Source organism: Neomonachus schauinslandi, chromosome 2, assembly GCF_002201575.2.
Source record: "Neomonachus schauinslandi chromosome 2, ASM220157v2, whole genome shotgun sequence".
Classification (NCBI taxonomy): Eukaryota; Metazoa; Chordata; class Mammalia; order Carnivora; family Phocidae; genus Neomonachus; species Neomonachus schauinslandi.
The window spans coordinates 48,837,744-48,852,309 of NC_058404.1; the positions used below are offsets into that span (position 1 = coordinate 48,837,744).

At 45.1% G+C, this 14,566-nt stretch overlaps 1 protein-coding gene across 3 annotated transcripts in view; it reads left to right on the forward strand.

Annotated features, from left to right (window-relative positions):
• PTK2B (protein tyrosine kinase 2 beta) overlaps positions 1-14,566 on the forward strand; it is a 126,029-nt gene that overhangs the window by 75,245 nt on the left and 36,218 nt on the right. The window lies entirely within an intron of this gene.

Sequence of the window (14,566 nt, forward strand, 5' to 3'; positions counted from 1 at the left end):
GTGTACAGAGACCCATGTGTACAGTACGCAGGTGAGTGTGAGCACTTTGCACACATAAGCACGCCCATGCTGAAACGAGGCTAGTTGTTGGGAAATGACACAGAACAGGGGCTGGTGCCACTTTTCCCCACTGCTGTCCGGGATCCTCAGTCTCTGGGCAGCCTGTGGCTGGCCTATGCCCTGGTAGAATGTTTACTGTGACACCATCAGGCTATGTGACACCACAGGCCGGTCCCTTGACCGGAGCTCATCCAGTCATGTGACTTGAAATTGGTGACCGACTTTGTAGTGCCAGTTCCAGGACCTCCTCCCGTGCCTCCGGCTCGCGCATCCACCTGCCGGCTTGCTGTCTCCACTGAACAGCTGACTTGCGCGGGGAGGATCACACTCAGAATCCCCTCCTCAGCTCTGCTTCTCTTCCCGTCTTTCCCAGCTCCTGTAACTGCAGCTCTGTTCTCTCTGTTGATCGTGTCTCAGGCTGTAGACCTCAGGGTCATTCTTGAATTCTTTCTTTCTCTCACACTCTGTATTTAGTCCATCAGGAAATCCTGTCAACCCTGCCATCAAAACACACCCGGATTCTGACCAGTTCCTTCTCACCACCTGTCACCGGGAATGACACTCTGGCCTTCTCACTGCTTCTGCCCACTGCGGTCCATTCTGCAAGGAGCGACGGTGGGGACTCTTTAAAACATCGGTCAGCTAGAGAGATATGTTTGAGGTATAGGTTAGAGCATATTTCATTGCTCTCATTTATTTATTTATTTTTCTCACCACTCTCCTTTAAAGATTTGTTCATTTTTGAGAGAGAGAGTGAGAGTGGGGGGAGGGGGGCGGGACGGAGGGAGAGGGAGAGAGAGAATCTCAAGCAGAGTCCCCACTGAGTGCGGAGCCTGATGGCAGGATCAATCTCACAACCCTGGGATCATGACCTGAGCCGACACCGCGAGTCCAGTGCTTAACCAACTGAGCCACCCAGTTGCCCATCACCGCTCTCCTTTAAACTCTCCAGTGGCTACCTGTCTCACTCAAAATAAAATCCAAAGTCTTACCTCAGCCTACAACGGATGTTGACAAACAATGGCCTGCAAGCCAAATATGGCCCACCACCCATTTTTGTAAATAAAGTTTTATTGGGACACAGCCACACTCACTTGTTTACATATTGTCTACAGCTTTTGAGCTACAACAGCAGAGTTGAGTAGGTGCGATAGAGACCATGTAGCCCTCAAGCCTAAAATATTTACAATCTGGACTTTTACAGAAAAGGTTTGCCAAGCCCTGGCCTACCTCTCTCTGACCTTTCCTCCTGTCACTTTCCCCAGGCCTCTCCACCTCAGCCCCCCAGCCCCTTCACAGTTGCTCAAATGCACCAAGCATGCTGGGCTGCACATCTTAGGGACTCCGTACGATATGATTTCTTTGCTTGGAAGGCTCTGTCCTCATAAGCCACCCTTCTCTCTCTTATTTCCTTTGGGGATCATTCAAATGCCCCTTTATCAGAGAGGACTTTGCTGGCCATCCCCATGTGAAATAGCAGCTCCCTCTCATTCTGGTACCTGTATCTGCTTTGTCTGTCTTCTTAACACTTAGTAGAACCTGAGATATTATTATACGTATATTTTGTTTAACACCGCCCCCCAGTAGAAAATAAGCTCCAGGAGAGAGGGACTTGTTTTTGTTTCCCCGATTTGCTGAATTAATTAATGAGTAGTTGTTTAACAATGGATGGATGGTTGGATGGATGGATGATGGATTCCAGTTATAAAGCCAACAGCGATTTACTGGCTAGAATTCTGTGTCTCAATTCCAAATTCCAGCAGGGAAGAGAGAGCTTCTGATAGATCTGGTGTCTACAGGGGGTAATGTCTTTGGCCTGTGGCAGTAAATGCCCAAGAGGTACTGTAAATAGGGCCAGCAGACTGGTTCATATAACCACTACCATGGTCTTCCTACATGAGGCAGATGATCTGAGTCAGCAGGAAGGTTTTTTTTTTTATGATTTTATTTATTTATTTGTCAGAGAGAGAGAGAGCACAAGCAGGGGGGCGGCAGGCAGAGGTAGAGGGAGAAGCAGGCTCCCCGCTGAGCAAGGAGCCCCACACAGGACTCAATCCCAGGACCCTGGGATCACGACCCAAGCCGAAGGCAGCCACTTAACTGACTGAGCTACTCAGGCATCCCAGCCAGGGAGTTTTTAAATACCGGTTTTCCAAGTCCCATCCCAAATTCACTGAATTAGAATCTCTGGGTACTGGGACTGGTTGCTGCCTCAAAGGACTCACCTCTGCCTGCGGAATACCCATCTGGCTCACATTCCCTGGAGGAGGTTTATCAGAATCACTTGGATGGTGGGGAGCCCCAGGGTATGAGGTCATGTTACAGGGTTTAGGAATTCACAAGATAATCAGAGATTTGAAGGATCTATGAAAGAGTGGCAGGAGAAGGCTGGATGGGGCAAAAGAGAAGAGAAAGTCTGTGAGTGGGCATCAGGTGTTAGAGGTGGCACCATAGTGCTCCCATTAAGCCTACCACACTTGACAGGCTGTATAGTAACTGCCTCTTGTCCGTCTCTAAACAGAGGTGGCCTCTTGGAGAGCGGGGACTATGTCCTATTCACCATTATATCCCCAGTGCCTACAGAGAGCCTAACACAAAGTAGATGTTTGCGGAATGAATGAATGAACGAACGAATGAACTAATGCCTAGAGAGTACTCAAATGAGATCAGTAATCTTCCAGGTCCCTTGATATAAAGACCAAATAGGAAGTTGACTGGAAGGCAGATTGGCATTCATAAATAACAGTGTGTAGGAGGGGTAATAGAATTTCAGCTGGCTTAAAATAGAATTCCCTGTGTCATCTTGGGCAAGTCTCTTGACCTCTCTGGGTCTCACTTTCTTCATTTAAAAACAGAGTCAAATTAAGTGATCTCTAAGTTTCCTTAAGGCTCCAAAGTTCCAGCCTAAGATTTATGGGCTCAATAAACATTTGAACATTTGAATGTCTGTATAATTAGAGATTATATTTTTGTGGCTACATCAGTGAGGTCTGCTTTCTAGGATCTAACAGGCAAAATATCTGTTCGACTTCATTTTCATCAGGACCTCAGTGAATTTTGGCCATTCTTCTTCGGTCTGGCTCTGTGGAATTTACTGTCTAACCAGCATTTTAATTTAATTTAATTTTATTTTATTTTTTAAAGATTTTATTTATTTATTTGACAGAGAGAGGCAGTGAGAGAGGGAACACAAGCAGGGGGAGTGGGAGAGGGAGAAGCAGGCTTCCCGCGGAGCAGGGAGCCCGATGTGGGGCTCGATCCCAGGACCCTGAGATCATGACCTGAGCCGAAGGCAGACGCTTAACGACTAAGCCACCCAGGCGCCCCACCAGCATTTTAATTTTAGAGTTTTATATTTTACAAGGAGTTTATTCACCCCTTAAAAGCTGATCCCATATATAGGGTATGAGGTCTCATGAGCCAAGCACATAGGCATAAACTAGGGCATTTGTCTCAGGCTGGAAGATGATGTCTGCTCCCACCATTTAAGTATGATTTTGTTATGCCTAATCTGCACAACCAAGTCTATTATAACAGCTGAACTAAAACATTTATTTTTGAGATTTTTTTTTTTTTTATCAGAGAGAGAGAGACAGAGACAGGCAGAGGGAGAAGCAGGCTCCTTGCTCAGCAAGGAGCCCGATGTGGGACTCGATCCCAGGACCCGGGGATCACAACCTGAGCCTAAGGCAGACGCTCAACCGACTGAGCCACCCAGGCGTCCCTAAAACATTTATTTTTGAAGAGATTTTTTTTTACAACTCTAAAATGAATTTATGAACGATATACATGAAAGGAAAGCGAGTGAGCAACACCTCTCATGAACAGAGATGCAAACATCTTCAACAAAATGTTAGCAGATGGAATCCAACAGTTTATAAAATAAATGCATGTTCATCCGATATTAATAATAGCTTTTTATTTAGCACTGCTGTGCACAGGCACTATGCTAAACTCTTCACTTGTATCCCCTCATTTAATCCTCGCGAGAACTCCAGGAGATAGGAAGATGTTTACATTTTACAAATATGGAATCCAGGGCAGAGAAATTAATTTGTCCAAAGTCACAAAGCGAATCAGAAATGAAATAGTTCTGACTCCTGAGGCCATCCTCTGAACCACTACATTGTATACAAAAGTTCAAACACAGGAAACCTGGAAAAACAAAAACGTATGTGTGGATATGCTCCACCCCAAAACAGCACTGTTCACATTTTAATGTACTTCATTCTGGGTTTGTTTGTTTCAGTTTCTAGCCGCTACCATTCTTTGTATATGGTTTCATGTCCTATACCTCCCATTTATTACAGTAGAAGTATTTTCCAGAAGTTTCCAAGCTCCTTAGACAGTTTTTTAAAACCAGCAAATAAACCTTGTGTGGCCCTCCCATTATTTCCAGGGCCCTTTCAAACTATTTCGATTGGCTGCTTGCTGGGGGGGATTTTGCTACTTAAAAAATGTCTACAGTGCGTTTCTGATTACACAGGGTATTTCTGTATTTTGAGTCATTTCTTCAGTACCTGCTTTGTCCTGGTCTGCTCTGGGTGCTATAACAAAATACCACAGACTGGGAGGCTTAAACAACTGGAAATTTATTTCTCATGGTTCCAGAGGCTGGAAGTCCAAGATTATGGTTGGGTTCTTGCGACGGTCCTCTCCCAGACCTGCAGAGGGCCACTGTCTTGCTGCGTCCTTACATGGCAGAGAGCGATAAAGAGATCTCGTCTCCCTCTTGTCTCTCTTAAGGGCACTAATCTCATTCATGAGGGTTTTCAAGAACAGAACCCTTTTTGGATTGTCACATTGTCATCATAGTCAGGATGACTGGGCCACGGGGTGAGGCGTTCACTGGGCGGCAGCCTTGGGTGTTGAATGGTACCACACCGCCCAGAATCATCGAGCCCCGAGTGCCAGGTGCGCCCATTGAGACTCACGGGTGTGAGTTATGAAGCATTACAGTGACATGAGCGCCCGGGACCCATCCCCCTGGGTGAGAAATAAAATGTCACCAATCATGTTGAAGTGACCCGTATGACGCTACATGCCACACACGAATCATAAAATCATTCCTTAAAGGGGCATTTTAGTAGGGGGACTGTTTTGAAGAAGTACATGAAGTCCACCTGGTACTTTCCCGTAATGACCTTCACTCCTCCCAAACCTCAGCTGGGCATCAATAGCCCTTCCTTGTGGCGTATTAGTAAATCCAAACATTTGACAGAACAGTCTTCTTTTTAACACAATATTTTTATTTCTCAGAGACACCTCTTATGTTCTGTTCAAGTCATTTAAAGAGAAGGCATCTTGTTGCCTTTTTGACCTGTTTTGTGCACTTCCTCAGAGCTTTACTACCTGCTGTACAGGGAAAAGGAAAGAGCCTGCTGTAGTGAGCTCTCGCCTTGGGGCCATAAAACCCTTCACGGCTTTCTTGCTCCAAGCAGAAGGAAGTCCTTTTTCTCTGCATCATTTCTTCCCAGCCAACTTCTTACCTGACCATGACCTGACATCCTACAAAGCTCATTTATCACACTTCAGCCTCCTGCTGCTGCTAATACTGGCTTCAGCTTGGAAACAAGATCAGAAATGACTTTCTTCAGTCATTTGTGCAGAGCTCAATGGCTGTTGGGATACTGGCAACCATGGCGCCTTTCTCTTACCTCCGCCACTGCCGTGGGGGTGTGTCTCCAAAGGTTCCCGCTCAGGCAGGGAGAATTTGAGGAGCTTCTTGCCCAGGCACCCTTGGACTCCATTTCAGGCTCTTAAATTTATATCTCAGTTATAGACTTCTTGAGTCAATTAATCCAACTCCCCAAGTTGGCCTGCCTCTTCTGATCCCATGCCTCTGCCTTCTCCTTGGCCTGCCCATCATGATCATGGTCACCATCTACTGAGACCTACTCTGTGCCAACCACGGTGCCAAGCTCTTTACATTTCTGTAACCCACATAAAGCTGGCCGGCTTGCTTTTTCCTTGAGGCCAAGCTCAGGACAGTGTCACATTCCAAACGATATTAGTCTATCCTCTAAAAAGAAGTGAAAATTTTATTCTCTTCAGGAGAAAAACACCATTGGGGCTTCACTTTCAAGATCACAAAATTTTTTAAGATTCTCATACTTATTTCTTAATATCCATTTGGGTTGGCTGCTGTCCAGAAACATCTTTACTTGCATTTTCGGATTCCTGAATTCTGGCCTGTGCAGGCTCTTCTCTTTCTCCCCGTATTGTTCTTTTCAAGATCTGTTCTTGTTCTTCCTTCAGGTCATTCTTTGCTTCTTTCAGTGTAAGTCAAATCCAACTAGATTGAGACCTCTCCAATTTTATCCTCCCCATCACCAAATTTATGCTACAGGTGTGCGAGAGTTGGGTGGTGCACAGAAACCTCTTAGAAGATGAAGGACGGGATAGTTAGCATGCTTATCATTTAACATCTGCTCTTTTTATTTACACCACATGCTATCTTACCTAGTCCCACCAAAAAATATCCCACAGTGAAGGGGTAATTTTCCCTTTTTACAGATAAGGAAATGAGGTTAGGTGACCTGGCCAAGACCACACAGCCATGGCTGCATCCAATAGACACCAAAGCCTGTGGTGTTGTTAATCACCACACTCCTGATCTCTTGAACATTTTTGACCATGGTTCACTGTCCTTTGTAACCCCAGGTTGTTACCCAGACAGCCGACTCCTGTTCATTTACTCATTCATTCTTTCTTCAAATATCTGTGCCAAGCACTGTGCTCAGAGTAGGAGATGATATTGCATGTTGGATTTGGCTTCTGACCTTGGACTTGAAAGGCTAGAAAGGCCAACATAGACAAATGTCTTCGTTGTAACTAGTAAACGTCTGTGTCAGTTTCTTAGGACTGCCTTAACAAAGTACCACAAGTGTGGTAACTGAAAACATCAAAAAGTCATTGTCTCACAGTTTTGGAGGCTAGAAGTCCAAGATCAAGGTGTTGGCAGAGCCATGCTCCCTTTGAAACTTGTAGGTGCCTCTTTTTAGTTTCTAGAGGTTTGCGGGCCATCTTTTGGCCTTCCAAGGAAGGCCCATAGACGTATCACTCAAATCCCAGCACCTTCTCCCTGTGTGCATGTCTCCTTCTATATCCAAATTTCCCCTTCTTATAAGGACACCAGTCATATTGGATTAGGGCCCACCCTAATGACCTCATTTTAACTTGATTAGTCTGTAAAGACCGTATTTCCAAATAAGATCACATTCTAAGGTATGGCGGTTAGGATTTCAACATATCTTTTTGGGGGCACACAATTCAATCCATAACAGTATCTGACCAGATGTGGGTGCACAGTTCTTTGGGGACCCAGGGCAGAAAACAAACGCTATCAATCCAAGTCAGGGCCAACCTCACAGTGCTGACTGGCCCCCAAAGCTCACCAGGAGGAGAGCACAGAGAGAGGGGAGCCAGGAGGCCTCTAGGTAGGAAGAGCATGCTGTGCTTGGCGAGGGAGGATGGAACTGACAGCACATCATGGATGAGAGTGGGAGATGAGACTTCTATGCCTCAGGCTAAAGAGTTTGCATCCTATCCTAGCACACAGCAAATGAGAGCCAGTGTGGTTTTCAGCAAAAGTCATCTGTTTATATTTGCCCTCACTCTCAAAATGGATTCTTTATAGATAGAATTTAAGCAGGACTTTTTCAAACTACGGCTTTAATTTTTCAAACTGTAAATTCAGTCATCTTTAAAAAGAGGAAGAGGACCATTGTGCCTTCCTTAGGGGACGCCTGGGTGACTCAGTCAGTTAAGCATCTGCCTTCGGCTCAGGTCATGATCTCAGGGTCCTGGGATCGAGCCCCAGGTTGGGCTCCCTGCTCAGTAGGGAGCCTGCTTCTCCCTCTCCCTTCCCCCCACCCATTCGTGCTCTCTCTCTCTTTCTCTCAAATAAATAAATAAAATCTTAAAAAAAAAAAAAAAGAGGAGCATTGTGCCTTCCTTAGAACAAAGAGTAAGGAGAATGAGTGAGATCAAGCCAGGAAAGCAATTTGAAGGCCAGTGCCCTGGGGGGGGGGGTCCCACGAAGCAGACCGTGCACTGTGGGTTTGCACACAGGAAGTGCATCCGTTCATACTCTCATGAAACTCACCTGGGGAAGTGACCAAAACTGGACTGGGCAGAGGGGAAGGGTGGGCTGCGATGTGGCCAGTGGCCACAGGGAGCTCTGGTGCTCAGATGAAAAGACAGGGCCTTGAAGCCCCTGAAGTGACCGGTCACCAGATGCAGGCTGCCCCCAGTAAGGGCTATGACCCGAGTCGAGGCATGGGCGATTTGGATGGGGGCGCCAGGCTGTGAACTCAGTTGTTTCTAAAAACTAGCCAGCCACTGACATGAATATATTTAATAAGCTCAAACAACAACAACAACAAAAGTAGGTGTTTTGTTTAAAAAAAAAATAGGTGAACCTGAGAAAATCATGAGACTACTAAAGAAGTGATAAAAACTGTGACTGAGGTATAAAGATAGACCTTTAGATCAGAGGAACAGAAAAAGACACCAGAAACAGCCCAACACATATAATCACTTAATGTTAGATACCCTTGTGAAAACAAGTTAACTTCAAGCTGTACCTCACACTATATACAAAAATCTATTTCAGATACAAAAAAGAAAAAATGTGATCGAGTACCAATAAAGGAGAGAGAAAGTGGCCTGAGTACTTGATTTCTTGGGTGACCTCTTTCTTTGGGGAAATAAATGATCCTGGACGTGGGACAGCATTCAGTCCTGTCCCTTCGTTGTTTCTGACTTCTTACAAGAGGAAATACCAGAGAATCGAGAGACAAAGGTGGTTTGGGGTCTTCAGGATATTTGATAAAGCAAATAAGTCAGTGGTAGCTAAGCAGGAAGAAAAGCCATAGAAATTCCACTGCATGCAAGGTGTGGGCCAGGGGCGGTCTGAGGGCTTGTTTCTCAGTCACTCTCACAAGGGCAGAGGTAACAGTTTCCCTATCGCAAAAAAAAATAAAATAAAATAAAATAAATACATTCTGGGCTTATCTAAATAATAAGTGATAAAATTAAGACACCTTTTTTTTTTCTCTTATGTTACATATGGCAATTTAGTGACTAGGCAAACATCTCAAACTGTTGTTCCTAAAAAGTGATTTATTGATAGAGAAAGGTGTACTGACTCATTAATGACAATTTATGAGCCGTGGGCAGAGGGCTGGTTTTGCTGTTCCCACCATTTGCTTGAGAAGCCCTGTGAAGAGCAGAGGAGAGGTAGTAAAAGGAGGGGGGCAGGGCTGATGCAAAAGCCCCCTCCATGAGATCTTGTCAAACCTTCTAGTTCCTCTTCTTTTAAACTGATTACCCACCCCCACTCTGGGGCCCCTCAAGTGAAGCCACTTTCTTCCTTCTACCCTAAATAGAAGCTCTTTGAGTCTGGGGGCCTCTGTGTGTGCACTGGGGCTCCCCACAGTGCTTTGCAAAGTGAGCACGTCATAGGAAATTGCTGATGGTTTGAGTGAAGGAAGCCTTCAGTGGCTTCATATGACAAGGGTAGTGAACAGCAGGGAGGGGACCGGCTTGGGGAGCTTGTCATCCTACTAAAGTGTATGTCAGAACCGGGCTGGTGTGACTCCAAAGTGCATGCTCTGTGTCCCCTGTGATGGGCAGCCTTGTTTCTCCCCACCTGCGCCTAACGGATCTGCACACTTTGCGGTGCAGTTTTTTGTTGTTTTTTTTTTTTTTAAAGATTTTATTTATTTGACAGAGAGAGACACAGCGAGAGAGGGAACACAAGCAGGGGGAGTGGGAGAGGGAGAAGCAGGCTTCCCGCTGCGCAGGGAGCCCGATGTGGGGCTCGATCCCAGAATTCTGGGATCATGACCTGAGCCGAAGGCAGACGCCCAACGACTGAGCCACCCAGGCGCCCCGCGGTGCAGTTCTGACACCTGGTAATTCTGGACCTGGCACAGACTTGGCAGGTTGAGAGCCCAGTGCTCCCACCAGACACCCCTCCTCAAAACACAGTCACAAGCTCCAGGCTCCCAGACCACCTGCAATTCTTGACCAACTGACTACCAATTTGGGGGTTCCTGCTACCCAGCCCCCAGGTTCATTAATTTGCTAGAATGACTGGAGGAACTAAAGAAAGTGCTATCCCAGCGATGACAGCTTTATTATAAAAGATGCAAATCAGGACCAGCTAAATGAAGAGATGCATGGGATGAAGTGTAAAAGGGCCCCAAACACGAAGTTTCCGTGTCCTTAGGACGCGTCACCCTCGGGGCACGTCGATGTGCATCACAAACCAGGAAGCTCATGTGAACTGGAGTTTTTATTGGGGTTTCATTATGTAGGCAATCAGTTGATGGATTGATTGGTTGAACCATTGGCTGTGTAATTGAACTCTCCAGCTCTCTTCCTGTCCCTGGAAACCAGGCTGATATCATGTGGCTCAAAGTTCCAAACCTCTAATCACACAGCTGGTCCTTCCACCAAAGCGGGCCCCCATCCTGAGACTATCTAGCCCCCCCCCACCACTCACCTCATTAGCATAAATTCAGGTGTGGTCCAAGAGGCACCATGAACTACAAACACACTACCACTGAGGAAATCCCAAGGGTTTAGAGGCTCCCACCCCGGACACAAGGACAAAGACCAGCCAAATTCTTTATTATAAGACATACTTTCATTAGTAACCAGGGAGGTGATGGTGGTGGTAGATGGAGGTGCCTCTCTCCAGGAACTTCCGGTCTGCCCCTCTGGGAAAAATGCTCCTCCCGACCCCGTAGGAATCTGCCAGCACCAGGCAGCCTCCCAAATAATGCACTTTATGTTTAGAAAACACCCAACTTCTTCCTTACCGCAAGATGAAATCTATCTTCCTGTGAAAATCTGTTGGACAGAGCCTCAATGAATTTCTACCCCAAGGACCTAAAATTACCCCACCACCCTTACAACAGAAATTGGCTGCTTTTTAGAAAGCAACTTAGGAAAATGTCTCCACAAGCTGTACCCTGGAGAGTTTCACCCACCACAGAGCAAAGAGCGGGATGCAGTCTGGCCCCTCACAGAGACTGTGAGTGGAAGAGAAGGGGCAAGACCTTGTCTGGCCTGAGAGAAATCTTACTCTTTACTTCTCATGTGCCTGCGAGTCTCCCTCACCAGAACCTCTCCGTTTATTTTGAAATTATTTTAAACTTATAAAAATGTTTAAAGAACGGTACAAAGAACTCCCATAGTGCCTTCACTCAGATTCTCCAGGAGTTGTGTAGCCGGCGTGCCAGGGAGCAGACCAGGTTCGGTCGGTCGGTCGCTCGTCCCTCCGACAAAATCCACAGGCAGAGAAACAAGCGAAGGGATTTATTTCACTGAGGCCAACACTGGGAAGATAGCGGACTAGCGTCTCAAAGACTGCCTCCAAAGTGCTGAAAATACTTCTAGGTTAATGTAAGGAAAATGTGGGGCAAGGTGGGTGGGTACCGTGCAGGTGGGCAGTGAAGGTCAAGTGGACCACTGTCTTGGGGTCAGTCACGGGGTCTGGCTGGCTCAGGGCAGGTCCTATTGCTTAAGGGGGGTAGTTTCTGTTCCCATCACGGGATGCTTTGCCCACAGGGTCTTTTTCCTGAGTTAAGAGATAAGCTGGAGAGGGGGGAACGAGATCAGCTGGGAAGAAGGACTTAATTAGAAAGTTTGAAGTCGAAAAGGAGATAGTTAAGTCATCTCTAAGTTCAGATCTATCACATGCCATATTTAGTAGCTCTGTCTTTTTGGACACACACATGTCCATTGTCATTATTCTTTTCCTGATTTATTTGAAAGCAAGTCGCAGCAATACTACTCCATCACCCGAAATACTGCAGTGTTTATTCCCCGACAAGGACACTCTCCTACAGAACTAGCCTGCAGTCATCCAAAGGAGAAAGCCAAAACTGCTGGGACACTTATCTCTGAACCAGAATATCCATTCAAATTTCACCAACTGTCCTTCCAGTGTCTATTTTTTCTATCTGGCCCAGGAACCCACACTGTGTTTAGTCGTCATGTCTCTGTGGTCTCCTCCAATGTAGAAGAGTTCCTCGGTCTGAAAGACAGCAGGCCTTTCCAAGGAGATGGAGCAAAGGGAACCCCCCCCGCCCCTCCGCACTGTTGGTGGGAATGCAAACTGGTGCGGCCATTCTGGAAAAAACAATATGGAGCTTCCTCAAAAAGTTAAAAATAGAACTACCCTATGATCCAGCAATTCCACTTCTGGGTATTCATCAGAAGAAAATGAAAACACTAATTCGAAAAGATATATTCATCCCTGTGTTCATGGCAGCATTATTTACAATGGTCGAGATATGGAAGCAACCCAAGTGTCCATCCATAGATGAATGGATAAAGAAGAGGTGGTACATATACACAATGGAATATTACTCAGCTGTAAAAAAAAAAAAATGGAACCTTGCCATTTGCAATGACATGGCTGGAGCTAGAGTGTATTATGCTGAGTGAAGTAAGTCAGAGATAGACAAATACTGTATGGTTTCACTTATATGTAGAATCTAACAAAGCTAACAAATCAAAACAAAACAAAAAGCCAAGCTTATAGATACAGAGAACAGATTGATGGTTGCCAGAGGGGAGATGCAGTGGGGAGTGAGCAAAATGGATGAAGGGGGTCAAAAGGTACAAACTTCCAGCTATAAAATAAATAAGTCATAGGATGTAGGGTACAGCATGATGACTATAGTCCATAATATGGTGCTATATATTTGAAAGTTGCTAAGAGATTAAATCTTAAAAGTTATGATCACAGGAAAAAAATTTGTAATGATGTGTGGTGTTAGATGGTAACTAAAGTTATTGTGTGATAATTTCGCAGTGTGAACAAATACTGAATCATGTTATATGCCTGAAACTAATATAATGTTATGTTAATTACACCTCAATTAAGAAAAAAAGGTAACAGTTACAAAAAAAAAAAAGAATACAGACCTTTTATTCTATAGGCCTCTGGGAAGACCCCTCACCCTGGGTCGTATAACTAGACTTGGCCAGGAACTCTTGGCAAGAATCTCAGAAATGATGCTGCGCTCTTCTTGGTGCATCAAGGTGGGAGGCATGCTTTGTTTACCTGTTCTACGACTGATGCTGTTAACCTTGATAACCTGATCATTTGTGTCTGCCAGGTATATGTGTGTGTGTGTGTGTGTGTGTATGACTAGAGTCTGAGGGAAGATACACTGAGACTATGTCAATACCCTATTCATCATCAGACCTCCACTCTCCAGCTCTGTCATCCATTGATGAATCATGCCTGAACCAACCAACACTGAGTTTGTTGCCAGATGGTGATTTCCCATTTCCATCCTTTCTTCTACTACATTTACTAGTTGGCATTCTATTGTAATGAACAATATTCCCTTCTGCCTCATTTGTTTATTTGTCTGTCTCAGATTCTGTTTTATTCAGTGGGATGTAATCCATTCCTATTATTATTTTATATTATATATTTTTGTTTTTAGTTATTTTTATTTTTTACTATTCTTTATTTAAATTCAATTAACATATAGTGTATTATTAGTTTCAGAGGTAGAGTTCAGTGATTCATCTGTTGCATATAACACCCAGTGCTCATTATATCACATGCCCTTCTTAATGTCCATCACCCAGTTACCCCATCCCCCCACCCCCTCCCCTCCAGCAACCCTCAGTTTGTTTCCTATATATCCTTATCATTAGATATTTTTATACTTAGGTGTCCCAGATCTGTCCTATGCCAGCCCCTCTAAGCTAATACTGTTTCCTTGTTATATATCCCAACGTTCTCTAAACACTTCCCTTTTTTTCCCTAGGACAAAAAGATATTCCAGGTTTATCTTATACTTTCTTTGGCCCCAGCCCTAGAATCAGCCAGTGCTCCAAGGATCCCTGGATCCTCTTTAAAAAAATTAAAAAAAAAAAAAGATTTATTTATTTATTTGAGAAAGAGAGAGAGAGAGAACACACAGAGGGGAGGGGCACACTCCCCACTGAGTCCAGAGCCCGACACTTGGCTCTATCTCACGACCCTGAGATCATGGCCTGAGCCAAGATCCAGAGTCAGATGTTTAACCAGCTGAGCCACCCACGAGCACTCCCTGGGTCCTTTTAGTGGATAAGGGTATTTGGATACTAAGACTCAAAGTTTGGTTTGCAAATGACCATCTGGGTGTCTTTCAGTACATGTAAGTACACATAAGACTCTCAATGGTTCATGCTCACCCTCCTGTGTGCACCTGGGCTCCCATGCTCTCTCTCTCCAGGCCTCGAAAACCATGAGTTCTCACCAATTCTTTCAATTTCAATCCCTCACCTAAGGGTCCACTCTAGCCTTCTCCTCTCCATATTTCGAGTACTTTCTCCATCATTAAGAAGCCTATGTCCCATTATCTTTAATATATTTACTCTTTTGCTGGATCCCCCTGTAGGTGAACATTGTCTTCACCACACCAGCATCTCTGCCCCTGGCCCCACCTCCTCCTTTGCTCTGTTCCTGGCTTTGCAGCCAATG